Source organism: Oncorhynchus masou, chromosome 8 (assembly GCF_036934945.1).
Source record: "Oncorhynchus masou masou isolate Uvic2021 chromosome 8, UVic_Omas_1.1, whole genome shotgun sequence".
Lineage (NCBI taxonomy): Eukaryota > Metazoa > Chordata > Actinopteri > Salmoniformes > Salmonidae > Oncorhynchus > Oncorhynchus masou.
Window position 1 is genome coordinate 5,950,355 of NC_088219.1, and position 15,000 is coordinate 5,965,354.

Sequence of the window (15,000 nt, forward strand, 5' to 3'; positions counted from 1 at the left end):
GAAAGAGAGAGAGAACGAGAGAAAGAGAGAGAGAGAGAAAGAGAGAGAGAAAGAGAGAGAGAGAAAGAGGGAGAGATATGGATGGAGAGAGAGAAAGAAAGAGAGAAAGAGAGAGAGAGAAAGAGTGAGAGAGAGAGAGAGAGAGAGAGAGAGAGAGAGAGAGAGAGGGGGAGGGAGAGAGAGAGAGAGAGAGAGAGAGAGAGAAAGAAAGGGAGAGTGAGAGAGAGAGAGAGAGAGAGGGGGAGGGAGAGAGAGAGAGAGAGAGAGAGACTGACAGACAGAGAGGGGGAGGGAGAGAGAGAGAGAGAAAGGGAGAGTGAGAGAGAGAGAGAGGGGGAGGGGGAGGGAGAGAGAGAGAGAGAGAGAGAGAGAGACAGACAGAGAGAGAGGGGGAGGGAGAGAGAGAGAGAAAGGGAGAATGAGTGAAAGTGAGACTGGAAATAGACAGTGGGAAAAAAAGAAGTAAAAGTCCATTACTTTGACAAAAAATCCATTCTTTCAACCTGAGACAGAGAGATGCATCTTGATGATGTCATCGCTGTAAATCAATCTGTTAAAACCCACACAGCAGGGTGTCAGAGTGTCTCTTTCCATTTTTCTCTCCTCTCTCGCTTACTCAATTACATTACATTTCAGTTTTAGGGGCTTTATTGGCATGGCAAAACATATGTTTACAATGCAAGTGAAATAGTTAAATAAAGGTTCAATAATAAAAAAAATAATACAAAAAATAGATAATAAACAGAAGTAAAACAAACAATCAAAAAATGAACACTCACAAAAGTACCAAATAAAAATAAATACATTTCACGATGTGCAAATAGTTAAAGTACAATTATATTTAAAAAATCAACATAAATATGGGTTGTATTTACTATGGTGTTTGTTCTTCACTGGTTGCCCTTTTCTTGTGGAAACAGGTCACAAATATTGCTGCAGTGATGTCACACTGTGGAATTTCACCCAGTAGATATGGGAGTTTTTCAACATTGGATCTGTGTAATCTGAGGGAAATATGTGTCTCTAATATGGTCATACATTTGGCAGGTGGCAGGTGGTTAGGAGGTGCAACTCAGTTTCCACCTCATTTTGTGGGCAGTGAGCACATATCATGTCTTCTCTTGAGAGCCAGGCCTGCCTAGGCGGCATTTCTCAATAGCAAGGCTTTGCTCACTGAGTCTGTACAGCTTTCTTTCATTTTGGGTCAGTCACAGAGGTCAGGTATTCTGCCACGTTGTAGTCTCTGTTTAGGGCAACTAATTGTGTTGCTGTCCTCGGGCTCTGTGGGGTCTGTTTGTGTTTGTAAACAGAGCCCAGGACCCTCTTGCTTAGGGGACTCTTCTCCTGGTTTATCCCTCTCTGTGTTTTTGCCTCTCTCTCTCAGTCTCACTCACTCCACCCTCCGTCTCCCTCACTCTGCTACCCCCTCTCTTCTCCCTCAATCCGCTTCCCCCTTTTCTCTCTCGTTCTCTCTCGTTCTCTCTCGTTCTCTCTCTCTCTCTCTCTCTCTCCCTCTCAATTTCAATTCAATTCAAGGGGCTTTATTGGCATGGGAAACATGTGTTAACATTGCCAAAGCAAGTAAGGTATATAATATATAAAGTGAAATAAACAATAAAAATTAACAGTAGACATCACACATACAGATGTTTCAAAACAATAAAGACATTACAAATGCCGTATTATATATATATATATATATATATATATACAGTGTTTTTACAATGTGCAAATGGTAAAGGACACAAGATAAAATAAATAAGCATAGATATGGGTTGTATTTACAACAATGGTGTGTGTTCTTCTCTCTCTCTTTCTCTCTTTCTCTCTTTCTCTCTTTCTTTCTTTCTCTCTCTCTCTCTCCCTCTCTCTCTGTCTGTTTTCCCTACTTTTCCTCTCTTTGTTTCAGTCTCTCCAGTCATAGAAGAAACAGCTACCTAGGCCCTACTCCTAAACACACCAGGGTTATCTTCCAATGGCTACATTAGAAAAACAACCTCTCATTGTCCCTTTAATTATTAGTGTGTGTGTGTGTGTGTGTGTGTGTGTGTGTGTGTGTGTGTGTGTGTGTGTGTGTGTGTGTGTGTGTGTGTGTGTGTGTGTGTGTGTGTGTGTGTGTGTGTGTGTGTGTGTGTGTGTGTGTGTGTGTGTGTGTGTGACTCAGAGCTGTAGGGCAGGAGACGTCACACAGATTAAACTTCACACGTATTAAAACCACTAACTGGGTTCGTTCAGTGAGTCATCTAGACATTTAGGGGGTTTTGGGGCCCAACTGAAGCCTTCTGAGTGTTTGCATTACATACTTTGAGCAAAACATGTATCAAGACCCAAACCACATTTATATGCGTGACCCAAGACAAGCATAATGTGTGTGGGCGATGTGTATGTCCTCACACACACTGTAAAGAAAGTAGAGCAGAACAGATAAGAGACCATCCTCGATATTAGTGGTGCGTTGAAAAGTATTCTCAACATTATAAGGAGCAGTGTTGAACTAACTAGACTGATCTGACATAGGGTTGACTTTAGGATCTGACATAGGGTTGACTTTAGGATCTGACATAGGGTTGACTTTAGGATCTGACATAGGGTTGACTTTAGGATCTGACATAGGGTTGACTTTAGGATCTGACATAGGGTTGACTTTAGGATCTGACATAGGGTTGACTTTAGGATCTGACATAGGGTTGACTTTAGGATCTGACATAGGGTTGACTTTAGGATCTGACATAGGGTTTACTTTAGGATCTGACATAGGGTTTACTTTAGGATCTGACATAGGGTTGACTTTAGGATCTGACATAGGGTTTACTTTAGGATCTGACATAGGGTTGACTTTAGGATCTGACATAGGGTTGACTTTAGGATCTGACATAGGGTTGACTTTAGGATCTGACATAGGGTTGACTTTAGGATCTGACATAGGGTTGACTTTAGGGTCTGACATAGGGTTGACTTTAGGATCTGACATAGGGTTGACTTTAGGATCTGACATAGGGTTGACTTTAGGATCTGACATAGGGTTGACATTAGGATCTGACATAGGGTTGACTTTAGGATCTGACATAGGGTTGACTTTAGGATCTGACATAGGGTTTACTTTAGGATCTGACATAGGGTTGACTTTAGGATCTGACATAGGGTTGACTTTAGGATCTGACATAGGGTTGACTTTAGAATCTGACATAGGGTTGACTTTAGGATCTGACATAGGGTTGACTTTAGGATCTGACATAGGGTTGACTTTAGGATCTGACATAGGGTTGACTTTAGAATCTGACATAGGGTTGACTTTAGGATCTGACATAGGGTTGACTTTAGGATCTGACATAGGGTTGACTTTAGAAGAAACTAGACTTATCTGAGTCTTATACCCTGATAACACAGAGAGAGACTAGCTACTGTCTAATACACTGATTTAAACACAGCAAACGCAGGTTAGGAAGGATCAGACAGAGTATCCCATCTATCACACAACGACGTTACTACAACATATCCAATTGACAACCAGAGACATTCTTCAAAGGACAGAGGACTCGGTTTGGCAACACGGTCTTCCATCTACCACCAACCTACCAAAGCGCCGCTCAGAGTAAATATTTATTGCATTTTCCTTTTCCAAATGGGCGGTCATTTAGAATGCATAAGATACTGTATTTACGATAGCACAGCTTCGGCCTTTGTTCCTCAGTCTTCCCGCTCTTTCACTCAAACCCCGCCCCCTTTTCTTTTGTGTAACAAGCTGTCATATCTGTTCCGCCCGCTAGGGACGTTTTACTTTATGACGTAATTTGTAATCAAGTTATGATTAATTGTGTGTATGTGAATTCTGTGTGATTAGTTAGGTATTTAGTAAATAAATAATTAGACACAATTTTGGATTGCTGATTCAAATTGTTAGCCAGGGTTCTTGCAGATAAAAGAATTTACAACTTTCAGATTATGAGACTGAAGTAACATGAAGATTAATGTTGACTGCTATGGATGTAAAATATTACTAGGTCTTTAAGAGTTTATTCGGAAGATAACAGCTCTATAAATATTATTTTGTGGTGCCCGACTCTCTAGTTAATTACATTTACATGATTAGCTCAATCAGGTGATATTAATTACGAGAAATTAGTTTATAGAATAGCATGTTTTATCAATTAATCCGGCATAGCCAAAGACACGACACTGATAACATAGCGAGAGAGACTAGCTACTGTCTAATACACTGATTTAAACACTGAAAACATAGAGAGAGAGTAGCTACAGGGGTTGTTCATGTCATTAGCAAAAGAAGCTCAACTGATGTCCTCAACGTTAGAACTGAAGGCTGAGCTTGAAAAACAAAGCTATAACACAAAGAGTGTGTGTGTCTCTCTCTCTCTCTCTCTCTCTGTGTGTGTGTGTGTGTGTGTGTGTGTGTGTGTGTGTGTGTGTGTGTGTGTGTGTGTGTGTGTGTGTGTGTGTGTGTGTGTGTGTGTGTGTGTGTGTGTGTGTGTGTGTGTGTGTGTGTGTGTGTGTGTGTGTGTGTGTGTGTGTGTGTGTGTGTGTGTGTGTGTGTGTGTGAGTCCTAGCAAATTAAGAGAAACATCACTAGCCAGACAGTGACTAGCCTCTGGAGAGAGCATCTGAAGGCTAACCCACAGACATCCTCATGCAGCTCTCATAAAAACTAGTTATGTTTTCTGGTATTATAGTCTACATGGATTCTGAATTCTGCTCGATATTCAGTCTGGTTATTCTGTTTACTGTGGCAGCACCATTTCACATCATTTCTGGGTATATGTCAATGTACTTGGGGAATAAAGGTGGATGTGATTCTGATATAATGACTACAGCGTCTTCGGTCACGATTAGGAAAAATAAGACAAACTAGCCTGATCTAACATCTAGGGAAGGTAGCAGGGCTAACACACAAACTAGCCTGACCTGACCTCTAGGGAAGGTAGCAGGGCTAATACACAGACTAGCCTGATCTAACATCTAGGGAAGGTAGCAGGGCTAACACACAAACTAGCCTGACCTGACCTCTAGGGAAGGTAGAAGGGCTAATACACAGACTAGCATGACCTGACCTCTAGGGAAGGTAGCAGGGCTAACTAACACAACAACTAGCCTGATCTAACCTCTAGGTAAGGTAGCTGGTCTACCAAAATCACTAGCCTGATCTTACCTCTATGGAAGGTAGCTGGGCTACCACACAAACTAGCCCGATCTAACCTCTAGGGAAGGTAGCTGGGCTACCAAATTCACTAGCCTGATCTAACCTCTAGGGAAGGTAGCTGGGCTACCAAATTAACTAGCCTGATCTAACCTCTAGGTAAGGTAGTTGGGCTACCAAATTATCTAGCCTGACCTGACCTCTAGGGAAGGTAGCTGGGTTACCAAATTAACTAGCCTGATCTAACCTCTAGGGAAGGTAGTTGGGCTACCAAATTAACTATCTTGACCTGACCTCTATGGTAGGTAGCTGGGCTACCAAACACAAACTAGCCTGACCTAACCTCTAGGGAAGGTAGCTGGGATACCAAAATAACTAGCCTGACCTGACTTCTAGGGAAGGTAACTGGGCTAACACACAAACTAGCCCGATCTAACCTCTAGGGAAGGTAGCTGGTCTACCAAAATCACTAGCCTGATCTAACCTCTATGGAAGGTAGCTGGGCTACCACACAAACTAGCCTGATCTAACCTCTAGGGAAGGTAGAAGGGCTAATACACAGACTAGCATGACCTGACCTCTAGGGAATGTAGCAGGGCTAACACACAAACTAGCCTGATCTAACCTCTAGGGAAGGTAGAAGGGCTAATACACAGACTAGCATGACCTGACCTCTAGGGAATGTAGCAGGGCTAACACACAAACTAGCCTGACCTGACCTCTAGGGAAGGTAGCTGAACTAACATACAAACTAGCCTGACCTGACCTCTAGGGAAGATAGAAGGGCTAATACACAGACTAGCATGACCTGACCTCTAGGGAAGGTAGCAGGGCTAACTAACACAACAACTAGCCTGATCTAACCTCTAGGTAAGGTAGCTGGTCTACCAAAATCACTAGCCTGATCTTACCTCTATGGAAGGTAGCTGGGCTACCACACAAACTAGCCCGATCTAACCTCTAGGGAAGGTAGCTGGGCTACCAAATTCACTAGCCTGATCTAACCTCTAGGGAAGGTAGCTGGGCTACCAAATTAACTAGCCTGAACTAACCTCTAGGTAAGGTAGTTGGGCTACCAAATTATCTAGCCTGACCTGACCTCTAGGGAAGGTAGCTGGGTTACCAAATTAACTAGCCTGATCTAACCTCTAGGGAAGGTAGTTGGGCTACCAAAATAACTATCTTGACCTGACCTCTATGGTAGGTAGCTGGGCTACCAAACACAAACTAGCCTGACCTAACCTCTAGGGAAGGTAGCTGGGATACCAAATTAACTAGCCTGACCTGACTTCTAGGGAAGGTAACTGGGCTAACACACAAACTAGCCCGATCTAACCTCTAGGGAAGGTAGCTGGGCTACCAAATTCACTAGCCTGATCTAACCTCTAGGGAAGGTAGCTGGGCTACCAAATTAACTAGCCTGATCTAACCTCTAGGAAAGGTAGCTGGGCTACCACACAAACTAGCCTGATCTAACCTCTATGGAAGGTAGCTGGGCTAACAAATTAACTAGCCTGACCTGACTTCTAGGGAAGGAAGCTGGGCTACCAAATTAACTAGCCTGACCTGACTTCTAGGGAAGGTAGCTGGGCTAACACACAAACTAGCCAGATCTAACCTCTAAGGAAGGTAGCTGGGCTACCAAATTAACTAGCCTGATCTTACCTTTAGGGAAGGTAGCCGGGCTACCACACAAACTAGCCTGATCTAACCTCTCGGGAAGGTAGCTGGGCTACCAAATTAACTATCCTGACCTGACCTCTATGGAAGGTAGCTGGGCTACCAAACACAAACTAGCCTGACCTAACCTCTAGGGAAGGTAGCTGGGATACCAAATTAACTAGCCTGACCTGACTTCTAGGGAAGGTAACTGGGCTACCACACAAACTAGCCTGACCTAACCTCTAGGGTAGGTAGCTGGGCTAATACACAAACTAGCCTGATCTAACCTCTAGGGAAGGTAGCTGGGCTACCAAATTAACTAGCCTGATCTAACCTCTAGGAAAGGTAGCTGGGCTACCACACAAACTAGCCTGATCTAACCTCTAAGGAAGGTAGCTGGGCTACCAAATTAACTAGCCTGATCTTACCTTTAGGGAAGGTAGCTGGGCTACCAAACACAAACTAGCCTGACCTAACCTCTAGGGAAGGTAGCTGGGCTACCAAATTAACTAGCCTGATCTAACCTCTAGGAAAGGTAGCTGGGCTACCACACAAACTAGCCTGATCTAACCTCTAGGGAAGGTAGCTGGGCTAACAAATTAACTAGCCTGATCTAACCTCTAGGAAAGGTAGCTGGGCTACCACACAAACTAGCCTGATCTAACCTCTCGGGAAGGTAGCTGGGCTACCAAATTAACTATCCTGACCTGACCTCTATGGAAGGTAGCTGGGCTACCAAACACAAACTAGCCTGACCTAACCTCTAGGGAAGGTAGCTGGGATACCAAATTAACTAGCCTGACCTGACTTCTAGGGAAGGTAACTGGGCTACCACACAAACTAGCCTGACCTAACCTCTAGGGTAGGTAGCTGGGCTAATACACAAACTAGCCTGATCTAACCTCTAGGGAAGGTAGCTGGGCTACCAAATTAACTAGCCTGATCTAACCTCTAGGAAAGGTAGCTGGGCTACCACACAAACTAGCCTGATCTAACCTCTAAGGAAGGTAGCTGGGCTACCAAATTAACTAGCCTGATCTTACCTTTAGGGAAGGTAGCTGGGCTACCAAACACAAACTAGCCTGACCTAACCTCTAGGGAAGGTAGCTGGGCTACCAAATTAACTAGCCTGATCTAACCTCTAGGAAAGGTAGCTGGGCTACCACACAAACTAGCCTGATCTAACCTCTAGGGAAGGTAGCTGGGCTAACAAATTAACTAGCCTGACCTGACTTCTAGGGAAGGAAGCTGGGCTACCAAATTAACTAGCCTGACCTGACTTCTAGGGAAGGTAGCTGGGCTAACACACAAACTAGCCAGATCTAACCTCTAAGGAAGGTAGCTGGGCTACCAAATTAACTAGCCTGATCTTACCTTTAGGGAAGGTAGCCGGGCTACCACACAAACTAGCCTGATCTAACCTCTCGGGAAGGTAGCTGGGCTACCAAATTAACTATCCTGACCTGACCTCTATGGAAGGTAGCTGGGCTACCAAACACAAACTAGCCTGACCTAACCTCTAGGGAAGGTAGCTGGGATACCAAATTAACTAGCCTGACCTGACTTCTAGGGAAGGTAACTGGGCTACCACACAAACTAGCCTGACCTAACCTCTAGGGTAGGTAGCTGGGCTAACACACAAACTAGCCTGATCTAACCTCTAAGGAAGGTAGCTGGGCTACCAAATTAACTAGCCTGATCTTACCTCTAGGGAAGGTAGCCGGGCTACCACACAAACTAGCCTGATCTAACCTCTAAGGAAGGTAGCTGGGCTACCAAATTAACTAGCCCGATCTAACCTCTAGGGAAGGTAGCTGGGCTACCAAATTAACTAGACATACACTTTAGAAGGATGAGGCATTCCGCTGTCTAGTGTTCTAAGAGAGAATCCTTGGAAATAAGAGAAGCATCCTTACCCTCTGAAGGGATGTGGCTAAAAGCCAACCAACAGCAAGATAGAGGCAGTCCTCATCATTAGTGAAAGTTATCCTAGGCTTATAGAGTGTTTTCTCAACTTTAGAGGGAGCAAGGCAATACACAAAGACCCCTCACAATTAGAGAAACCCTCAGAGAGGGTAGCTAGCACACAGAAACATAGAGACAAGCGTCATCTTTAGAGTACTGCTAGGTTAGTATAGCATGCCCTGAGGTTTAGACAGACTGGAGAGACAAGCTAACCTGTTAAGTGTCCTCGCAATTACGGGGGGGAAATCAGGAAAACATCATTATATCAACCTAGCCTCCAGAGAGAATAGCTACAGGCTAACAGGCGGAGACCCAAACAACAGAGAGGGTGTAGTCATCATTAGAGAAGCTAGTGCAGGGCTAACAACAGTCACAGCCAGGGGTTCTCTGGGCCATTAGTTTAAGAAGAAACAGCAGCAAATCTCCTTCTCTTTCTCCCCCTTCTCTTTTTGCTCTCTCTTTTCTCTCTCTGTCAAACTTTTTCTGTCTCTCTCTTTCCCCTCTTTCTCTGTCTCTCTCTCCCTCTCTCTTGCTCTTTCTCTCCATCGATCTCTCTTTCTCTGTCTCTCTCCCCGCTCTCTCTCTCTGTCATATTACAACAAACCAAGCCCTTCCCTCCATATAACCATAATTAACCCACAGGGGAAGAGAAGAAAGAGAGAAAGGAGGAGAGAGAGATCGAGAGAACGTGAGATAATTAAAGAGAGAATGAGAAGAAAAGAGACAGAGTTTTGATAGAGGGAGAAGGAGGAGGGTAGAGGGAGAGGTTGGCTAGAGAGAGGGAGAGGGCGGAGGATAGAGAGAGAGGTTGGTTAGAGAGAGGGATAGGGCGGAGGGTAGAGAGAGAGGTTGGCTAGAGAGAGGGACAGGGCGGAGGAGAGAGAGAGGGATAGGGCGGAGGATAGAGAGAGAGGTTGAATAGAGCGAGGGAGAGGGATATGATGGATAGAGAGAGCTAGAGAGAGATACAAAAAAAGAATATGAAAATAGAAAGAGAGAGATAGAGATAATGAATCAAAGGAGGACGGTGCATCATTATAAAGGGAATCTCTGCACATCTATAATTATCTAAATATACACTGGAGAGTCAGGGAATTAACAACAAAAATACACAACACAGTAACCTAAAAAAGACCAACATTTCTCTCTAGCGGTGAGAGTAAATTAGCTCATTAGTTTCAACCTGTGTGGTAGTCTAGGTACGCTCCTGCACTGTAGCAGGATACCAGAGTTGACTGGTTAGGTTACTGTACTATAGCAGGATAACATGGTTGACTGGGTAGGCTTCTGTACTATAGCAGGATAACAGGGTTGACTGGGTAGGTTGCTGTACTATAGCAGGATAACATGGTTGACTGGGTAGGTTGCTGTACTATAGCAGGATAACATGGTTGACTGGGTAGGTTGCTGTACTATAGCAGGATAACATGGTTGACTGGGTAGGTTGCTGTACTATAGCAGGATAACAGGGTTGACTGGGTAGGTTGCTGTACTATAGCAGGATAACATGGTTGACTGGGTAGGCTTCTGTACTATAGCAGGATAACATGGTTGACTGGGTAGGTTGCTGTACTATAGCAGGATAACATGGTTGACTGGGTAGGCTTCTGTACTATAGCAGGATAACATGGTTGACTGGGTAGGTTGCTGTACTATAGCAGGATAACATGGTTGACTGGGTAGGTTGCTGTACTATAGCAGGATAACATGGTTGACTCGGTAGGTTGCTGTACTATAGCAGGATAACATGGTTGACTGGGTAGGTTGCTGTACTATAGCAGGATAACATGGTTGACTGGGTAGGTTGTTGTACTATAGCAGGATAACATGGTTGACTGGGTAGGTTGTTGTACTATAGCAGGATAACATGGTTGACTGGGTATGCTTCTGTACTAGAGCAGGATAACATGGTTGACTGGGTAGGTTGCTGTACTATAGCAGGATAACATGGTTGACTCGGTAGGTTGCTGTACTATAGCAGGATAACATGGTTGACTGGGTAGGTTGCTGTACTATAGCAGGATAACATGGTTGACTGGGTAGGTTGTTGTACTATAGCAGGATAACATGGTTGACTCGGTAGGTTGCTGTACTATAGCAGGATAACATGGTTGACTGGGTAGGTTGCTGTACAGTAATGTCACCTACAGGCTACAGCACCTTCATTTGTGTCTGAACAGAAAAGCGAGAGGTGAAGATAATGACAGACTGTTACTTGTTTTCCTTATTAAATGCAATAATGCTTTAGTAGTCTGATACAGAGAGATATATTATACATCGAGTACTATGCTATACATCCTATATTATACTATACTGTATTATACTGTACTATATTATGCTATACTACACTATATTATACGATAATATATTATCCTATACTATATTATACTATTTTTACCACAGTATATTATACTATACTACACTACACTGCATTATACTACACTATATTACACTGTACTATACTATATTATACTATATTACACCTTACTATATCATACTATACTCTACTGTACTATATTATACTATACTATACTGTATTATACTATTGTACTATACTATATTTATTTATTTTTCCTTTATTTAACCAAGCAAGTCAGTTAAGAACAAATTCTTATTTTCAATGACGGCCTGGGAACAGTGGGTTAACTGCCTGTTCAGGGGCAGAACGACAGATTTGTACCTTGTCTGCTCGGGGGTTTGAACTCGCAACCTTCCGGTTACTAGTCCAACGCTCTAACCACTAGGCTACCCTGCCGCCCCAGTATACTATACTATACTATATTATAATATACAATGCTATGTTATACTATGCTCTATTATACTATATTTTACTATGCTACATAATACTATTCTATATTACACAATACTATGTTTTACAATACTGTGTTATACTATACTATATTATACTATATTTTACTTTACTATATCATCTATACTATATTTTACTACATTATACTGTACTATACTACATTATGCTATACTATATTATACTATATTTTACTATACTAAATTAAACTATACAATATTATATTTTACTGTACTACACTATACTATATTTTACTATAGTATATTCTACTATACTATACTATACTATATTATCCCATACTATAGTATAAAACTATTATACTATATTATACTATGCTATATTACACTATTCTATATAATGCTATACTATGCTGTATTTTACTATATTATACTATACTACAATATACTATATTATACTATATTATACTGTACTATACTATATTATACTATACGATAGTATACTATATTTTACTTTACTATATCATAATATACTACATTGTACTATATTTTACTATAATATATTATACTGTACTATATTATATTATACTGTGCTATACTATATTATACTACACTATATTCCACTATACTATATTATACCCTACTATACTCTACTATACTATACTATATTATACTATATTTTACTTTACTATATCATACTACACTATACTTTACTAAATTATACTATGCTATATTATATTATACTATACTATATTATACTATACTATATTATACGATCCCATATTTTACTATATTTCACTATACTATATCATACTATACTATATCATACTATACTATATGACACTATACTATATTTTATTATACTTCCTTTTATTATACCATACTATATTATACTATATTTTGCAGTACTATATTATACTATACTAGATTTTACAAAATTATACTATACTATATTATACTGTACTATACTATATTATGCTATACTATATTGTACTATAGTATATTCTACTATTAAACAGCACCATATTATACCATACTATATTATACTATACTGTATTATACTATATTATACTATTTTTTACTATACTATATTCTGCTAAACTATATTGTACTGTACCATATTATGATGTGCTATACTATATTATACTACATTTTGCTATACTATATTATACTATAATATATTCTATTATACGATAGTATAATATATTATATTATACTATATTTCACTTTACTATATCATACTTTACTATATTTTACAATATCATACTATACTATATTGTACTATGTTTTACATTACAATATTATTCTCTACTATACTATACTATGCTATATTATACTATACTATATTATATTATACTATACAATATTATATTTTACTGTACTACACTATACTATACTATATTATACTATATTGTACTATAGTATATTCTACTATTATACTGTACTATATTATACCATACTATATTATGCTATACTGTATTATACTATATTATACTATTTTTTACTATACTATATTCTGCTATACTATATTGTACTGTACCATATTATGATGTGCTATACTATATTATACTACATTTTACTATACTATATTCTACAATACTATACTATACTATACGATAGTATACTATATTTTACTTTACTATATCATAATATACTATATTTTACTATATTATACTATACTATATTGTACTATATTTTACTATAATATATTATACTGTACTATATTACATTATACTGTGCTATACTATATTATACTACACTATATTCTACTATACCATATTATACCCTACTATATTCTACTATACTATACTATATTATACTATATTTTACTTTACTATATCATACTACACTATACTATAATGTATTATACTATATTATACTATTTTTTACTATACTATATTCTGCTATACTATATTGTACTGTACCATATTATGATGTGCTATACTATATTATACTACATTTTGCTATACTATATTCTACTATACCAAATTCTGCTATACTATATTCTACTATACGATAGTATAATATATTATATTATACTATATTTTACTTTACTATATCATACTTTACTATATTTTACAATATCATACTATACTAAATTGTACTATATTTTACTATACTACATTATACTCTACTATACTATACTATGCTATATTATACTATACTATATTATACTATACAATATTATATTTTACTGTACTACACTATACTATACTATATTATACTATATTGTACTATAGTATATTCTACTATTATACTGTATTATATTATACCATACTATATTATACTATACTGTATTATACTATATTATACTTTTTTTACTATACTACATTCTGCTATACTATATTGTACTGTACCATATTATGATGTGCTATACTATATTATACTACATTTTACTATACTATATTCTACTATACTATATACTACTACACTATATTCTACTATACTATATTATACTATACTATATTATACTATGTTTTACTTTACTATATCATACTACACTATATTTTACAAAATTATACTATATTATACTGTACTCTACTACATTTTACTATACTATATCATACTATACTATATGACACCATACTATATTCTATTATACTCTATTTTATTATACCATACTATATTATACTATATTTTACTAAATGATACTATACTATATTATACTATATTATGCTATATGTTACTATACTATATTATACTATATTTCACTATACTATAATATAATATACTACACTATATTATATTATACTGGGCTATACTATATTGCCATATACTATATTATACTATACTGTTCTGCCTTATTATTATTCGACCATGCTGGTCATTTATGAACATTTGAACATCTTGGCCATGTTCTGTTATAATCTCTACCCGGCACAGCCAGAAGAGGACTGGCCATCCCACATAGCCTGGTTCTTCTCTAGGTTTCTTCCTAGGTTTTGGCCTTTCTAGGGAGTTTTTCCTAACCACCGTGCTTCTACACCTGCATTGCTTGCTGTTTGGGTTTTTAGGCTGGGTTTCTGTACAGCACTTTGAGATATCAGCTGATTTACGAAGGGCTATATAAATACATTTGATTTGATTTGATTTGATATACAATAGTGTACTATACTTTATTCTACTATACTATATTATACTATGCTATAATTTACTATACTGTATTATATTATACTATACCATACTATATTATACTATATTTCACTATGTTATATTATACTATATTATATTTTACTGTACGATACTATATTATACTATATTATATTATACTATATTATACTATATTATACCATACTATACTATATTATACTATACTATAATTTACTATACCATACTATACTATACTGTATTATATTATACTATACCATACTATATTATACTTGTCACGCCTTGGTCTTAGTATTTTGTGTTTTAGTTAATTAGTTGGTCAGGCCAGGGTGTGACATGGGTTTATTGTTTGT

The 15,000-nt window shown here is 38.5% G+C and overlaps 1 protein-coding gene across 1 annotated transcript in view; it reads right to left on the minus strand.

The window, feature by feature from the left end:
- Positions 1-15,000, minus strand: part of LOC135544007 (FRAS1-related extracellular matrix protein 2-like) — a 229,684-nt gene that overhangs the window by 88,193 nt on the left and 126,491 nt on the right. The gene's annotated exons all lie outside the window — the stretch shown is intronic.